At 43.7% G+C, this 17,152-nt stretch overlaps 1 protein-coding gene across 5 annotated transcripts in view; it reads left to right on the top strand.

Moving 5' to 3' along the window:
- The window catches only part of LOC119660774 (calcium/calmodulin-dependent protein kinase type 1), a 396,728-nt gene that overhangs the window by 58,398 nt on the left and 321,178 nt on the right, over nucleotides 1-17,152 (top strand). The gene's annotated exons all lie outside the window — the stretch shown is intronic.

Below are 17,152 nucleotides of genomic sequence, written 5' to 3'. Positions count from 1 at the left end.
GCATCTCCTGCATTGCTTTGACCTGTCATTTGGGTTAGTGCATGACTTCGCAATGTGACCAAAGCCAAGGCATCTAAAGCACCGTTTTAACGGCACCTGTTCCCTAAGGCGACACATAACCCAGCCTGTTCTCACTCTCCCTGCTGCCAACAGTTTGAGTGCGTTCTCCACTGGTAGGCTGATGATGGCGGTTTGTGTTCCCCCATAGGTTTTCCTTAGCGTTTTCACCACTGACTCTTGTAGTCCGGCAAGATCGAACTGTTTCTCCAACGCTTCGCGAATCTCCTCCTTCGTCGTGATTTCATCTATATCTTTGCAGATTATAGTGATCTCCGGCCTGCTAGCTCTTATGTCGGCTTCCTGCCCTAAAGTCTTCCCGATTTGGCTTAAGAATTTGTCATCAGCATCTAGTCATTGTCGTATAGTATCCACTTTTCATCACATGTCACTATTCTGTGCAAAAAGAGATCGCTTCTGTTGCGGGAGAGTAAAGAACTGCAAATTTCCAATCGAAGCGCCATGTTTTGCTCCGTCATTATCCGACAGCAACAGCGCCAACTGATGGTGGTTTGATGCAGCAAAATCGCAACTAACTTCACTTGATTGCCAAATCGGCCATTTCATGTGCAACAACCTGTTAGTTGTCCACTATCGAGTTTGGATAACTCCTTTAGACTCGGAAGCAAACTTCCTGCTTCTCTGCTCCGGAAATAGCACGACTGGATGTGTCGTTGGTTTTCTTCTGCTGGAATGGGATGTCTTTCTCTTTCGATGGCTTTTTGTTCTTAGAATAACATATCTGACTGTTTACAAACTTTTGTAAAGTTATTTGAGGTTCATAGCAGCCACAGTAGGGCACCAAAATATACATAATTTCTAATGGGAATCGTACGCACTTGGGGATCTACTCAGAGGATTTGTTAAAAGGACGGGGTTGTGATGTAAACCTATTGAATAGATACTTTCTGATTTACACAAAATTCATTTCGAACTTATTTATCGTCAACAAGTCTCTAATTCCTTATTTGATATATAAACAGAAACTCCCAAATATTCGTTGAAATCCAATCAATTTAATTTTTATTGATCTCATCTAGCATTTTATTAAATAGGATCCGCCTTTGGATCGGTCGCGCATTTCATCTCATCGTTTGTTTGTGCTATCTAAGCTGTTAATTATGAGGTCAAATTATTCAAACTTGCGGTGGAGTAAATAAAGCAAAAAAGACAGAAAGAATCGTTACGAGATGAATATGCTTCGATAATTCTCAATAACAATTCATTTATGTATAGAGTCCGGTCTAATCTACTTCAGTGGCCACTTTTTCCTCCTCTTTCGTTTCTAGCGCTTTTCTCAGAGACAGCGTGTCCAATCACATGTAGCCAGAGTTGATTCCAGATAGATACTATACAGATTGGACAGAAACATAGAATTCGTCTTTAATCAAGAAAGTGTAGGCACACTATCAATAGAAATGATATCTTTTCTGATTCCTCTCATCTAAAAGTCGCTTTTTTATTGATCAGTGGGAGGAGGGGGTAAGAGGGTCGTGGAGGGAGACGGGCCCCGGAAGATGAACTCGTTTTTTTCTGGTCGCATATTATTTGATTGGAGATTTTGATGGAATGTATGTGTTAAGGCACAACCTCATATACAATAAGGAGTTTAATCGATTGTATGTCTTCGGAAAGATGCCGGGATACAGAAGAAATTATACTTTTTTCGTTACAGACGTTTGAAATCATCTCATGCACGTATTGTCCGGATTCTCGTCGAGTGTATTTGTTTACGAAATTGAAGCTAATCTCCAAGGGTCAAGTTTCCTCAATCAAGGATAGCATGAAAGCTCTGAATCGAGAGCGTGTGTTTGTTTAGAAATAATATTCGTGATAGATACCATCTTTTCCTAAACAATTTAGATTCTATTGCATTTTTTGTTGAAGAGAAGCGAGCTTGCCTTCTTATCAATTTTATTATATGAAGAGGCGCATACAGAATACATATCATTATTTTGTTCGCTAGAGGTCTTCATTTACGTCAGAATACAATTTGTCGTAAATATTTTTGGTGTTGAAATGGCCTAAAAATAAGATTCCGCAAATTTAGGGAAAGATACCACAAGGGAGGGAAACAGAAGGGCATACTAACCTTAACCTTTAACATACCAAGCTCCTGTCATCAACGTTGTTTATCAAGCTTTTTTTAGTTTTTAAGGTTTCGTGTAAAACAAAACCTTATTAGAATCGATTCACTGTCTGTCTGTCACACGCACTTTTCTCCAAAACGACTGCACCGGATCAAACTAAATTTCGTGGACATATGGGAACTGAAATCCCAAGCATACAGTGATTGACATAAATTTAGGTGGAGTTTAGGAGAGCTCCCCATACATGCAACGTGAGCATGTACAATTTTTTTCACCTAATGTTCCCATGTAAGGTATCAAACGAAAGGTAAATTGTAAGTGGGTGAGCAGGGGGTAAAAGTGTGTAAAAAAGTATCGCGCACAATATCGCCAAGTTTCGTGAGAATTTGGCTATAAGTGTCAAAATTATAGCAGCTCAATGTTATTGATTTCGCTCGACTTTACTGCACGTTTAGCCATGCTGACGTCATAACTAGGGTAGGTAGGTATCAGTGCTCGCTCCGAGGAGCCCAATTAGCGCTTTGGTGCGCCGTTTTGATGCCACAAACTCCTAAGACCGTGACTGTTGTTATAGGAACAGGGAAGCAGAGTCCAACCGGCTCGGATCTTCAGAGCCAGCCCGTAGCATTCACGAAGGAAAGCAGCTCTCCGACCCTGCAGCTGGAAATCTCACTGAGGTCCCCAAAGAATGGTTTACCCAGTGTCCGCAGCCTGACTCGAGCCAGAGCTGGGCAATCGCAGAGAAAGTGCATGAGGGTTTCCCTTCCTTCTCCGCAGCTTCGACAATGCGAGCTGTAGGGTAAGCCGAGCCTAGCGGCATGATCCCCTATGGGCCAGTGCCCCGTGCAGACCGTCGTAATCTTGAATGCATTTCCACGCGTCTGGCACAGGAGCTCTCGTGATCGGGCTATGTTATAAGCGGGCCAGATTCTCCTTGATTTGGCACAGCTTGTAAGCCTTCGCCATCTCAGGCCCGCGGCTGCCAAGTAGTGCGAGTAGACTCGGCCCCCGACAGTCGCCAGCGGAACACCGACTCTATTCGCCGAGGGACTGCCAAGAGCAGAGCCTTGTCTGGCCAATCCGTTAGCCCGCTCATTCCCCTCTATGTTTCTATGCCCGGGAACCCAGAGGAGAGTGACCTTGAGCGTGCCGCCCAGATGGTTAAGCGCGTCTCTGCACTGCCCCACCAGCCGGGAAGATGTCGTCGTTGAGTACAAATCCTTGATGGCCGCTTGGCTGTCGGTCAGAATGGCTATGTTAAGCTTTGGGGCTCGAATCACGGTCCAGCCATCGACAGACTTCCAATATCGCCAGTACTTCCGCCTGGAATACGCTGGTGAAACCTGGAAGACCATACGACTTGGATACACCGTGTGTATTCGAGAAAACCCCCGCGCCGACTCCATAGGCCATCTTTGATCCGTCCGTAAAGAATACCGTGTCATAGTCTTGCAACACGCCGCCGGTCTTCCATTTTGCCCTGGTTGGAAGGTCCACAGCAAAGTTTCTCGTGAAGTTCAGTTTGCGTGTGTCATAGTCCATGAGGGATGCCCAGATTTCTCGAGGTATTTCATCTAGGATGTTGCTGTGGCCGTAGGACTTCGCTGCCCAGCATCCGGACTCACGTAGTCTGACGGCACTGCACGCTGCAACATATTTGATGTGGAGGTCGAGGGGGAGGAGATGCAGGAGTACATTGAGAGCATCTGCCGGGCAGGACTGCAGAGCCCCCGTAGCACCTGCACACGCGGTTCTTTGAATCCTATTAAGCTTCGTTCTATTGTATTTCTTCTTCGAAGCCTGCCACCATACAATAAAGCCGTACGTTAGGATCGGACGCACTACAGCGACGTACATCCGGAGAACCATACTCGGCCGGAGACCCCATTTCTATGCAAAGGTTCTCTTACAGGCATAGAAGGCTATACAGGCCTTCTTAACCCTCAGTTCTATGTTCCAATTTAGCTTAGGATCCAGGATTACACCCAGATACTTTACATTAGAGGAAAGAACCAATCTTTGTTCATTCAGCCGTGGTAGATGGAATTCAGGTATCCTTTTCTTGGTGGTGAATAGCATCAGTTGCGTTTTAGTGGGGTTTATGCTGAGTCCGCATCTTGCGGCCCACAGGCACACCTTTCGCAACACTCCTTCCATGATGTCGCTCATAATGGACATAACTAACGAGAATAATTGACATTCGAATGAAATATTTAAGGTCCTTATATGAAGAAGCTACTTCTCCTCAGCCCTTTGCCGTTATTAGGTGAGCCTTTTTTAAGGCTTTTGTGTAAAACAATTATTTGTAATGTCCTTAAAATGTTATTAATACGCAAAAGTCGACAATTCTACAAACAAACGGGTTACCTTTTTTGAATCTATACTGTAATAGCGTATTACTATATTTTAGAAATTTACCCGGAAGTTCACCGTAATAGTGGCACCAGTGTAAATGATAAGATGGGACTTGGTTTTGAAAAGTTTGAAGTATTATTAACAAAGTTATAAATGGTCAAACCTTCATATTTCTCGGAAATTCATTCTAAGACGTGTATGACGTCATCATCAAATGAACTTATATGAACGGCGAGTTATCACGGAACATTTTAGTTTTGCTTGTTAGGGTTTTGTCTATCTCTCTCTTTGTTTGTCTCTCTCTTCGTCGTCCGTCCGTCCGTTTATCTCATTTGGTGGAAACGTGAGAGCTGTGAACGCCCACGCAAACAATGAGTTACATCTTTCTATATGGAACTCAAGGGGGATTCCATACATGCAAAAGGGGAGTGTAATTTTTTTTCACCAAATATAATCATGTGGGGTATCAAGTGAAAGGTTTCGAGTAGTACTTTTCAAAGTCACAATATTTGTGTGTTTAGGATTTGTACAATATCTGTCTTCAATATGTAAATATATCTTGGGGGGTTTGAAAATATATGAAGATATTTTCTGAATTCTTAGTTCCTCACATAAGAAGAACACAAAGCCTTTATACCTGAAGCGCCCAGTTTCTGGCATTCCGACTTGTTAAGATTCGTCTGGGGTCATCCCGTGTCAAGGTCGTTTTTTTCGCTTTTTTTTGAAGAATTGAATTGAATTTTCCACCATGTATTCATTAATATCTTGAGCATACGTAACAGGCCGATATCAGCGCTTGATATTGAAGCAAGCAGCAACTTATCTATTCATCTCCAAACAAGTGTTTTTCTAGTTTCACGTTAGAGAGCGCTCTGCTCATCTTAAAGAAACAAAATAAACAGAATTTTAACGTGTGGTGTATACCACGGTTCGCAAAATTAGGATTATTAAAAAACATTGAAAGGTTTCTCCGCCTTCTTTAATGTAAAACAAGTCGGGATACCAGAAGCTGGGAAGCTGGGGCTGTAAGGAAGTGGAATCTCGCCTGGACACGGTAGATTGTGGGATATTTACCCACCAAAACCACCCCGACTCCCTCTCTTCCTCGTGTAATCACCATAGGATATTACACCTTTGCTATTTCTCTTATCCTCTATGCGTGACGTTCGTAACCACGCCTTCCTCATCTTTTCCGCATTTCCCAGCTTACCCTGGATGCGATCATGGGCTTGTCCCTCCCAGTCCTCATACTAGCATCCTAGCATCCTCCTAGTATATCATACTAGCATTCTTCGCACCAGATTTTCTTGTATCAATGTTTATCCTAGAATTTAATCTACGTTTTTCTTTTCTTTCACAAATCGTGGACAGTGGTTTCCCCATATTGTCCCCACCTTGATGGTAGAAATTAGCCTGTGTCCGCTTTCTCGAGTGTTCTCAACGCTCCTGCCATCTATTTAAAGAACTCTTTTTTCGGCGTTCTTCGTCCGCGACAAAGGAGAGACGGACTTCAGATTGTCTACGCTCGTCATCTCATCTGCCAAGATGTTAGTGGGCACCATTCCCGAGATGACGTATGCTGTCTCATATGAGATGGTTCTGAAGGCAAAACATACCCTTGGAGCTGTCCTCATCTCGTTTATGGACATTGGATTATTTGTGAAATGACGTTCCCCAATTAGGGATGGTATAAGGCAAGATCGAGCTCACCATCCTGGCGATAAGTAGCCTATATATATACCGCAGCCCTCCCACGTGGGGCATTATTGTTGCCAAAACCATACTCGTCATGGATCCTCAGTCAATAGCATATGCAAGCTTAATTTCATGTCTATCATCACTCTCAAGTGTTTGATGGTCGCCTTGGTAGTAATGATGTGATTGCTAATTGTAATTCGGGCGTAATTTCTCTTCCAACGCTTTGTGATGAACTTTGCTTCCGTTTTTTCCTCCGCAAGTGTTAGTCCAGATCTCTCCAACCGGCCTTAACATGTGAGCAACCAGTGCTATATCATTGACGTCACCTACCACCGTGCTCTCCTCCAGAATCGCAAGATTGTTTTACAATAGTGGGCCCAATATACCCGCAGAGGTAACGTACTAATGGAGCCCGCCATCGGTATCATACCAACTCCCCTCTTCTGCTAAATAGCTATCGACAATAGCAATAAGGTAGGTGGAAACACCAATCGTTAGCAGGGATTTCCATATTAAGCTCCAACTGGCTGCAATGAACGCATTTCTCACCCCCAGGGTTACTACACGCAATATTTGCTGAAACTACCCTTTCCGTGAATCGCTTTCTTGGCCAACCCAGCAATAAATTTGATGGCATCTACGGTTGATCTGGCATTACGGAAGCCAAGGAAGTGCCGGTTTGAAAGGACTCCTTGACTTTCAATAACTGGGAGCAATCTATTGAAGATTACCCGTTCTAACATTTTCCCCATAGTGTCTAGAAGAGTTATGGGTCTATAAAAAAATAGCTCACCTGGAAGTTTACCAGCTGCTGTAAGGAATATCCCCTCGGTCATGCAAGCTTCAAATAATATAGCGAAAATGTATGGTCTGGCTTTTGTGGCCATCTTAAAGCTTCTGTTCGGTATGCTGTCTAGGCCTGGAGCTTTGTTTTTGCCTTTTCTGCTGCAGATCTCCAACAGCTCGTCTGTGGTTACTACCAGAAATGCCGTCACATTCAGAGTTCCCTGAACGGTGTTAATGCCTCTCCCTCACTGGGGGCTAACTGCTGGATAATTTATACCAAGGGGGTAGGCACGCTATCGGGCTCTGCTCTAAGCCTTCCGGTCACAATTCTATAGGCGTTCTCCCACGGATTTGCATCCGCTTCCGAGCAGCGCTCCTCAAAACGTTGCCACTTTCTTCGGTGGATGACAAGCTTGAGTTTTTGTGGGCCTTCCCTGCTCATGATCGATCCTACCTACTCTCCTCTAAGGCGCTCGTCTGGCTCGGTAGCCGGTTGATCGAAGGCTAGCCAATTCACCAAAAGTTGGGTATTCTACTGGGCAATGGGCAATGGTCTCCTAGGTCACTGCCTTGGCGATGCATTGTGTCACATGGAGAGTTCTGTCAGTGGGACCACCGGGCTTAGTAGGTGGGTCTCACCGCACTTCAAAAAAGGTTTGTTCATGCAATTCTTTTGCAGACCCTGCCTTATGGCTCTCTCCCTAATTCAAAGATGATTGCATGGTCATCGCTGTGGGTGTAGTTAATGTGCCAGGACACACCATGTACCAGTGCAAGACTGACAAAAATCAGGTCTACGATTGAGGAAAGCCAACTCCTCTTTGCGAAAGGTGAACAAGGTTGTTAAATATGTGTTCAAATTCAGGCAATGAGAGACTTGGGTGGGGTGTAGCCGCTGTACACGTGCACACCGTTTATTTTGCCCACACGAAGCCACTGGCCGACAGACTCATGCAGCATTGTATAGCTTGGCCACTGCGCGCTTATTTCCCGGGTCCGCCTATGACCCATACACCACCGTCACGGTTTCTGTAGGGTTCACTTATGGTAGCAATTTCCATCTCAGATTCATAAGTGGTCTATATCCTGAGCGACCTTGCAAAGATTGAGGCTTATTCGAATAAACTGAATAAACCTGCAGTCAACCCCTTCCCAAATTCCTGGTATTTAGCAGAAGAACTTGAACAAGTCTACTGTGATTAATACTGTGGTTGGTGGCAATAGTGTATTCCCACAGTAGTTTAGCCCGATCATTTTCCAAGATTCTCTGCGGAGTATACTTATAGTAAGGATGGTAGGTTGCTACTAAGTTATACTTAAACGCATGGTTTTGATGGAGAATCTTGCAGATGGAATTATGACGATTGTTGCATTCGATATTGCTCACCATTCTACGAAGCATCCAGAATTGAAGTTAGGAATGGTTCGGTCTCATAAAATGGTACATCGTTCGTCAACCATTTGTTGAAGGCTTCGATGTCAATGTCTGGTAACAACAATTTTTTGATAAGACCTCCGTGGATGGGTTTCTCTTTCCAGATGTCGATCTTCTGTTGGATTGAAGTAACATTTGACATGGGATCCCATTGTCTGCTTTTCAAGTTTAAAGACCATTTATTATCTGCCATGACGGTAGCCTGATGTAATTACCTGGAGGATTGTCTCTCAGAGAAAACCTCACGAAGAGAATGCACTTGATTGTAGTGCAATGTTTTTAAATCAAGTGCTCTCCTTCCTCCCTGATGACGTGGGATAGTGATGATGTTATTGTTTGCAAGAACTACCCTTACCCGTCTATTAACAGATTCTAAATCCTCCACTGTATCACACCGAAAGTATAAAGAAGGACGGGAATGGCGAAGGTGTTGATTGCCATGATTTTATTTTTCCAGAATAGCTCAGTTTTCGGGACAAGATCCAGACGTCGTTCAAATTCTCCCAACAACTTCTATTTAATAATTTCCACCGCAGGTGTTGTTGCTTGCAAAATGCCGAGGTATTTGTAGACGTCGTCCGAACCCATACCCTCAATTTGGGTATTATTATGGCTGTCGGTGTGTTTTCCCCAACCAATTGTTTTTATGGGACATTTATCCAAACCCAACTGCATGCCGATGTCCCTACTGAACTAGATGGTGATGTCCAGCAAGGGACAAAGTTTATTTTCGTCTTTACCATACAATTTGATGTCGTCAATATATATTAAATAACTTAATGTACATTTTCACAATGTCATGTTTGACTTGGAATCCGTATTTGCTTTCATGCAAAAGATGGGATAATGGAATCAAAGTCAAACAAAACCACAGCGGGCTTAAAGAGTTGCCTTGGAAGACGCCACGCCTGATTGGTATCTCTCCTGATGTTTGTCAGGATACCGATAACTTCGTGCTCCAATTCTTCATCATTGTTCTCAGGAGGAGCATGACATTCGGGTTGACTTTGTACAAGCGTAATCATCATCATCATCATCAACGGCGCAACAACCGGTATCCGGTATAGGCCTGCCTTAATAAGGAACTCCAGACATCCCGGTTTTGCGCCGAGGTCCACCAATTCAATATCCCTAAAAGCTGTCTGGCGTCCTGACCTACGCCATCGCTCCATCTTAGGCAGGGTCTGCCTCGTCTTCTCGTAATACTTGTAATAATCACGGATGTTATATGGAGTCAAAGGCTGATTTTCAATCGATGTAGGCTGCCGAGATATTTCGTTTCGGTGGGCAGCTTGCTTTATTGCTACCGTATCGAATACAAACTATTCCTTACAGCCTCGAGAATATTTTGCGCATCCTTTTTGCTTTTTAGCTATCAATTTATGGACATTAAGATTTTTTGAGATGTTCGCACAGAGAACTGAAGTGAAAACCTTGGAGATGGTAGAAAGACAAGTAATAGGTTGACATTTTGAAGGGCAAGAGGCACCCTGTTCCCTTTGAATGTGGAAAGTTATCCCCTTGATGAAAAATTGTGGTTCCACAGTTTTCGATCGACAATCATCTAGCTAAAATGATTTGTCAGTACTGTGTGAGTGCTTTTGAACAGCTTCAGTCAGAAGTTGTGAATCTTATCAACTCCTGGCGCCTTTCAATTACCAAGCGTTGTTTCTACGTCCACTTTAGCTATATCAGGAATGGTAGTTTCGGGGAGGTCCTCACATGATGGTTTTTCACTATCACCCGGCATTGATTGACAACGTTCTGCTTCGGAGCATGACTTAGTTCCGGAAAGCGGGTTGTGAACGCGTCAAGGAGTCGATGTCTACTCTGACGGATTCCGTTCCAAATCCGTGAGGCGCGGACGATAAATTCAGTTCATTGGTTCGTCCGAACCATATGCCGGCTAGGTCCTCCGTCCCTGGTGTTTAACGACATAACCGCCAAAACATCCAACAGCGATGAGCCGCTTTGATGTTGTTGAGCGACTCTTAATCATGTTGTGTACTGCCTTCTGTTCTGTTGCCTACTGTTATGAAACTATCCAAGAACGATGAGCTGTTCGTCCGAACCATACGAAGGCTAGGTCTTCCGTTTCTGGCATAACTGCCAAAATATCCAACAGCGATGAGCCGATCTGATGTTGTTGAGCTACTCTTAACCATGTTGTGTACTGCCTTCTGTTCTGTTGCCTACTGTTGCCAAACCATCCAAGAGCGATGAGCCGCTCTGATATTGTTAAGCGAGTCTCAACCGCGTTGTATACTGTCTTCGTGTCCCTGGGGTGCCATAAGTGGAATTTTAGAAATTGTTCGCAATTTTATTGCCAGGAGTAATGAGAAACCAGTCAGTCCTGCAACAGAGCCCCAATGTTGAAATACCCCATTGTTATCTCTAAAGGTAGGGGAGGTGTTTGGAGAGGATCCGCTGAAATACAGTATACCGTCCTTGCAATTCTTTCGATAGGCGCGTCCATTCATTAAAATATTAGGTTGTTGCAAATGAAATGTCGGATATTTGAGTAAAATTTCAAAAAACTATAACTTTTATGAAAATTAATTTTATTAGTCAAAATAAGAACCAGCAGCTTCAATGCACTTCTCCCAACGAGATACAAGGGCATTTATTCCAGTTTCGTAAAAGTCTGGGTTTCTAGAGCTAAGAAATTCTTCAAAGGCACTTTTGACAGCTACTTCATTGCTGAATTGTTTCCCCGCCAAAAAGTGATCCAAATGCTTAAAAAAGTGGTAGTCGGTTGGCGAGAGGTCGGGTGAATATGGTGGATGAGGAAGAGTCTCATATCGTAATTCATTTAATTTTTGGACCGTCATTCTGGAAACATGAGGTCGGGCGTTATCATGGAGCAGTATCACTCCATCTCTGTTGACCAATCTAGGCCGCTGAACACGTAATTTCTCGTGCATTTCATCAAGTTGGGCACAATATTTCTCTACATTAATTGTTTCACCACGCTCCAAAAACGAATAATGAATAATTCCAGATGCAGACCACCAAACAGTTACCATTACCTTCTTCGGGTGAAGGCTCGGTTTTGGCATGTGTTGTGGAGGCTGATCGGCATCTAGCCATTGCGCTGATCTGCGACTTTTGTCGTAAAATATCCACTTTTCATCGCATGTCACTATTCTGCGCAAAAAGGGATTGTTCCTGTTGCGGTTGAGTAGAGAACTGGATATTTCCATTCGCAGCGCCATGTTTTGCTCGTTGAGTTCATGCGGAACCCACTTATCAAGCTTCTTCACCTTTCCAAGCTGTTGTAAGTGCCGAGATACTGTCGAATAGTGTACGCCTATTTTCTCTGCAATGTCACGAATCCACTATCAAACGCAACTCGTCGTTGTCGATCGATGGTCCTGGGTGTCCACGAGGTTTACTTTGGAGGGTCATGTCGCCTGATCGGAATTTTTCGAACCACCGCTGTGTCGTTCGTTCGTTTGCTGCGTCAGCTCCAAATGCTCTGCAAATGTTTCTGGTTGCCTCCGCTGCGTTGTGACCAAGTTTAAATTCATATAGAAAAAGTAGACGTTTTTGACTCCCTTCCATGCTTTTTTCTTTGAGTTTTACTTGGAACTTCAATGACGATTGAAACTGAAATGACTCCTTGATCGAACGAACGACTATTTATACTCAATTATCCCATACCACCAGAGTCACCTTGCGGCAGTTTTAAACATTAAAATCATAACTAACTTCACTTCATTGAAAAATCCGACATTTCATTTGCAACAACCTAATACATTGTAACGTCATTGCCATTCTTTTAATAGGCGCGTTGATTTCTACACCCCGGATTAGGGATTTGTTAAGGAGAGAGTTAAGTTGCGACAAAAATGGCTAGTCTACCATTAGCTGTAAGAGAGTAAAGGATATTTGTAAGCTAGAAAAAAAAGCCATTGCAAAGGAAAAACAAATTACTAGCAATCAAGCCATATGATCTCAGTTCAAGACAATTAATTAAAACAATACAGAAAAAAAATTTCTAAAGATACGAAGAAAATCTGATCAACAAGCAACCGTCAGCAGTTGAATTTCGAAACGAGGAAAAGACTGCGAGTCAACAGACAACGAAAAAGCATTTCTTCGATTATATGTGTATTTTTTTTGTCCGTGAAGATATAATTTATCGCTTGATATACAGCAGTCTAAAAGTAGTGGATGTCGATGGTTTGGTGTTTTGTTGAGAAACCGGGAGATATATTATTGAATCAAGACCCCGGCTCTCGTCTCGCCGAAATTGGTCCGAGCCACGATTATGAGTTTACCTTACCAAATATTGAAAATCTGTAGAATAGTATATAAAAATGTCAGCCCGATCGGTTCAAAAGAACTTCAGTTGTGCTTCTTACCAGGTGAAAAAATATGGTTTCGAGAAAAATGCGTTTAAAATTTTTATTTTGTATGCACGTCAATATGGCGCATAATTGTGTATCTATATGAAATCTAGGCCTAGATCTCATTCCGATACCTGCTCGAATAAAGTTAATAATGTTATATCGTCGTATTTTAGAAATTTGCCCGAAAACCCCCCTTAAAGATTCCTAAAGAACAAAATTTGCCATGACCATAAGACATAATTTTGGAAGGTTTAAGGCAATACTACTATTATTAACAAAAAAATGTATTTCTTGTGAATTTATTACACCCTAAAATGTGTCGTCAAAGGGTAATACCCTGTCCCAATATAGGGCTGATATAAGAGCGTTGCAAGAGATGCGTTGGACAGGGACCGGTTTTCTGGACAAGAGTCACTATACCACATATTATAGTGACCATCCAGTAAACCATGTGTTGGGAGTAGATTTCTTAGTCTTTGAAGTCATAAGCGAACGGCTATGCACTCCGCGCTTACGAGGCAAATTTAGAAATATAAGCCTCACTAACGTTCACGCCTCTACAGAGGAGACTGCAGACTCGAAGAAGGATACATTCTATGAGCCATCAGAACGAACCCTCGAAGCCTGTTGACTCCCAGAGCGAAATGGTTGTTGGAAGTACAAGGTTTGCGCGGAAAGCGGCCCACAAATAAACGTGTGCCTCTCCAGATGGAACCACTTTCAACTAAATTGATCACGTGTTGATGGAACGCCGCCACTTCTCAGCCTTGCTGAATGTGGGGGTCAATATAGAGTCGGATCACGATCTCGTTGGCATGGTGCTTCGAGCTCGAATAACAACACCACCCAGAATCCCTTCTGACAATCAGGTGAGAGTGAACACTGAAGCCCTCCACACACCTATAAGGGGGAAATGGATGCCGCAATAACCGCGGTCAACAGAAATCCTGGGGATGAAGGATCAACAAATGATCTTCACACTCACCTGAAGAACATTATCATAAATACAGCCACAAACATACTTGGCGCCGCAAAAGGAGTCGGAACGGCTGGTTCGAAGATGAATGTCAGCTAGCAACGGAACGGAAGAATGCAGCATTCTCAATGGAGGCATGCACGCGGGGAGACTTACCACGAATTCCATCGAGCGGAGAAGCGACTTTACAGACCGAAAAAGGAAGCCTGAGAGAACCAACAGGTCTGTGAACTCGAAAAGTACAGGGAGCAACCGCACTAGGCACGGAAATTTTACCAAAAAGCCAGCAGGATGAAGCCTTACACACCTCGATGCTCATTCTACACAGACAAAAAGGGACATCTGATTTCCGACAGACTGGGCATATTGGAGCAATGGGTTAAGTACTTTTATGAACTGCTGAACAACCAGAACATCGGCGAGTTGGAGGTCCCGCCAACTGAAGACGACGGATAAATACTGCCACCACCAAGCATAGAAGAAACAGGAATTACAGCTGAATTGGTTAAATATGGAGGCAACCAATTACACCAAGTGGTTCATCAACTTATGCTCAAGGTGTGGGACAGCGAATCACTGCTTGAAAACTGGCAAAAAGGCATTATCCATACATAAAAAGGGAAATATCACACAGTACAGCAATTATAGAGATATTACGTTGCTGAGTAGCATCTAAAAGATATTCTCCGCTATCTTGCAAGGCTGGATAGCCCCATACGCCAAGAACATCATTGGCCCATACCAAAGAGGCTTCACTCCAGGCTAATTAGCAACACATCAGATTTCCTTTGTGCGGCAAGCGATTGAAAACTGTTGGAATATGGCCATCATTTGCACCATCTTTTCATCGACTTTAAAGGCGCCTGTGACAGCATAGCCAGGGTAAAACTGTACACGGCGATGAGAGAATTCGTTATTCCGACGAAATTGATAAGACTCACTAGGCTGACCCTGACCAATGTGCGAGGCCAGATAAAAGCAGCAGAATCATTCTCAAGATCATTCGACATCAACAACGGTCTACGACAAGGGGATGCCTATCATGCGTCCTCTTTAATCTGGCCCTCGAGAAAGTGATCCGTGATGCTGAGGTAAATGCAAGAGGTACGATCCTCTTTAAGTCCACCCAACTACTGGCCCATGCTGACAACATCGACATCATGGGAAAAACCACCCGAGACGTACAAACTGCCTTCATCCAGATCGAGCAGGTGGCGCGAGATCTTAGACTGCACATTAATGAAGGCAAGACTAACGTCAGCGCTAAAAACCAACCAACCAACAACATCAAATAGCGCTGGTCAAACGAGAAGAATAAAGATAGGATACTGCAACTTTGATACCGTTGACAATTTCTCCTATCTTGGGTAGAAAATCACAACCGATAACAGCTATGACGATGAAATCCACGCATAGATGTTGGCAGCCAACAGAGCCTATTTCAGCTTACAAAAACTGTTTCGCTCGAAACGTCTCACCGTAGGGTCAAAGCTCTTACTGTACAAGACAATGACCTTGCCAGTCCTTATGTATTCCTCATAGACCTGGGTTCTTAGCAAGAAAAATTGCGAAATCTTAGCCGCCTTTGAGAGAAGAATTCTCTGAAGAATTTTTGACCCTCTACATGAGGATGGACGATTCCGTAACCTACATAACGACGATATCTATGAAGCGATACCACGACCGTCTGGTTGTGGATAAAGTCCGGTTCAACAGGTTGCGGTGGGCGGGTCACTTCATCCAGCCCATGATCCAACTCGGGAAGTCTATAAGGGCAATATCTATGGTAGAAAAAGAAGACGAGGCAGACCCTGCCTGAGATGGAGCGATGACGTAGGTCAAGACGCCAGACAGCTTCTAGGGATATCGAATTGGTGGACCTTGGCGCGAAACCGGGATGTCTGGAGTTCCTTATTAAGACAGGTGTAGACCGGATACCGGTTGTTGCGCAGTTAATGTTGATGGTCTTGCGTTCATAACTTTTTGCAATAAAATCCACTTTAAAATCGATAGTGACGTTTACTGACCGCGGGTTGCGGGCAAATGTATATACACTTTGCTAATGTGACGTCACGCAACTCGCTCCGATGAAATCGCCTTCGTAACTTTGAAATAATTCTAAAAATTATTTCTGCAAAATTTAATTTCGGGAAATTTGGAAATATGCTAATTATCATGGATAATTTCGAATGAAATCAAAACCAGGCGGACACCGGCGCTTCAGGTATGAAAGGTTTTGTTGATTTTTTATGTGAGAATACTTAGGTATCTGATGATCCCATTTATACTGTGGCGCCACAACGGGGACTTGAACCACCCACTTCATCGCCGGCAGTGTGAATGCCTCCACCGATACACTGAACTATCGGCGACATATCTGGCGGCCTGGCACGAAGCAGGTGCAATGCCTTCTTCTCGCCATGATTGCCGCAGAGTGAAGTTGCACAAACGAACCGTTTTTCGAACTCGGAGTTTTCCTGAAACAAATATTGCATTCCCAATTCTCCATAAATATCTAGTCTTGGATTCTTCTCGACAAATGGACAATGGATAAAGGGGCTTGATAATATTCTTCTCTTTCCTGTGGCAGCGGGCGCAGTAAAGGTGCCCCCCTTTTGGCGGCGTGATTCCGGTCGCCCTGTGAGTTGCGGCTTAATAATATTCTCAAGACTTTGCTTGTAGTCGACTAAAAGGGGTAGAAATTTTTGGGCTAGGAACCTACAAATTGTGAAACTTTATTGTTATCGAAACGTCAACAACGTCTCAGATAGGGGCAGGTCTCACGGGAATCACCGGGCTATGGTTGGTGGAATCCATTCTCCCAAGATGGCCGACGAGAGGGTTGCTCCAAGAGCACTTGGCCCAAAACGGTTGAGGACGAGTACAAGTCGATCAGAAAGTTGTGTGGGCCTCAGAGAAGGTTAGAGCGATGAGAAATTTTCCCCTGGAGGATCTGCGAAGCTTCTTGGGCCTCTCTATTAAATACTTCCTTTTCTTACTTCCGAAGTGTAAGATTAACGAGCACATCAGGCCTCATGTGGTAATGTGGATATACGTTGCCATCATTAGGCGGATGTTCGTATATGCATCCGTAGTGTGGTGAGTTCAAGTGAGATAAAAAGGTTTTCACCGTAAACTAGCCGCACTGCAAAGAACTGTGTGTCTGGGTATCCCTGGTGCCGTCAGCACGACATCCGGCGCAGCTCTGAATGCAGCCCTTGGATATATTTATTCAAAGCACTGCAATGAGAGCATCTCATAGACTAACTCGATTAGATCTATGGGGAAACAACGGAGCTTTGGAACAGCTACTGGGAGGACTGAATCCAGTTCTTACAATGCCTTCCGATTCTCGTGTCCCCATATATCTGTTTGGCAGAAGATATGAAGTTACCCTGAA

This window comes from Hermetia illucens, chromosome 7, assembly GCF_905115235.1.
Source record: "Hermetia illucens chromosome 7, iHerIll2.2.curated.20191125, whole genome shotgun sequence".
Taxonomy (NCBI): domain Eukaryota; kingdom Metazoa; phylum Arthropoda; class Insecta; order Diptera; family Stratiomyidae; genus Hermetia; species Hermetia illucens.
Note: the sequence above shows the minus strand (reverse complement) of the source record. Positions and strands in the feature narration are given on the sequence as shown.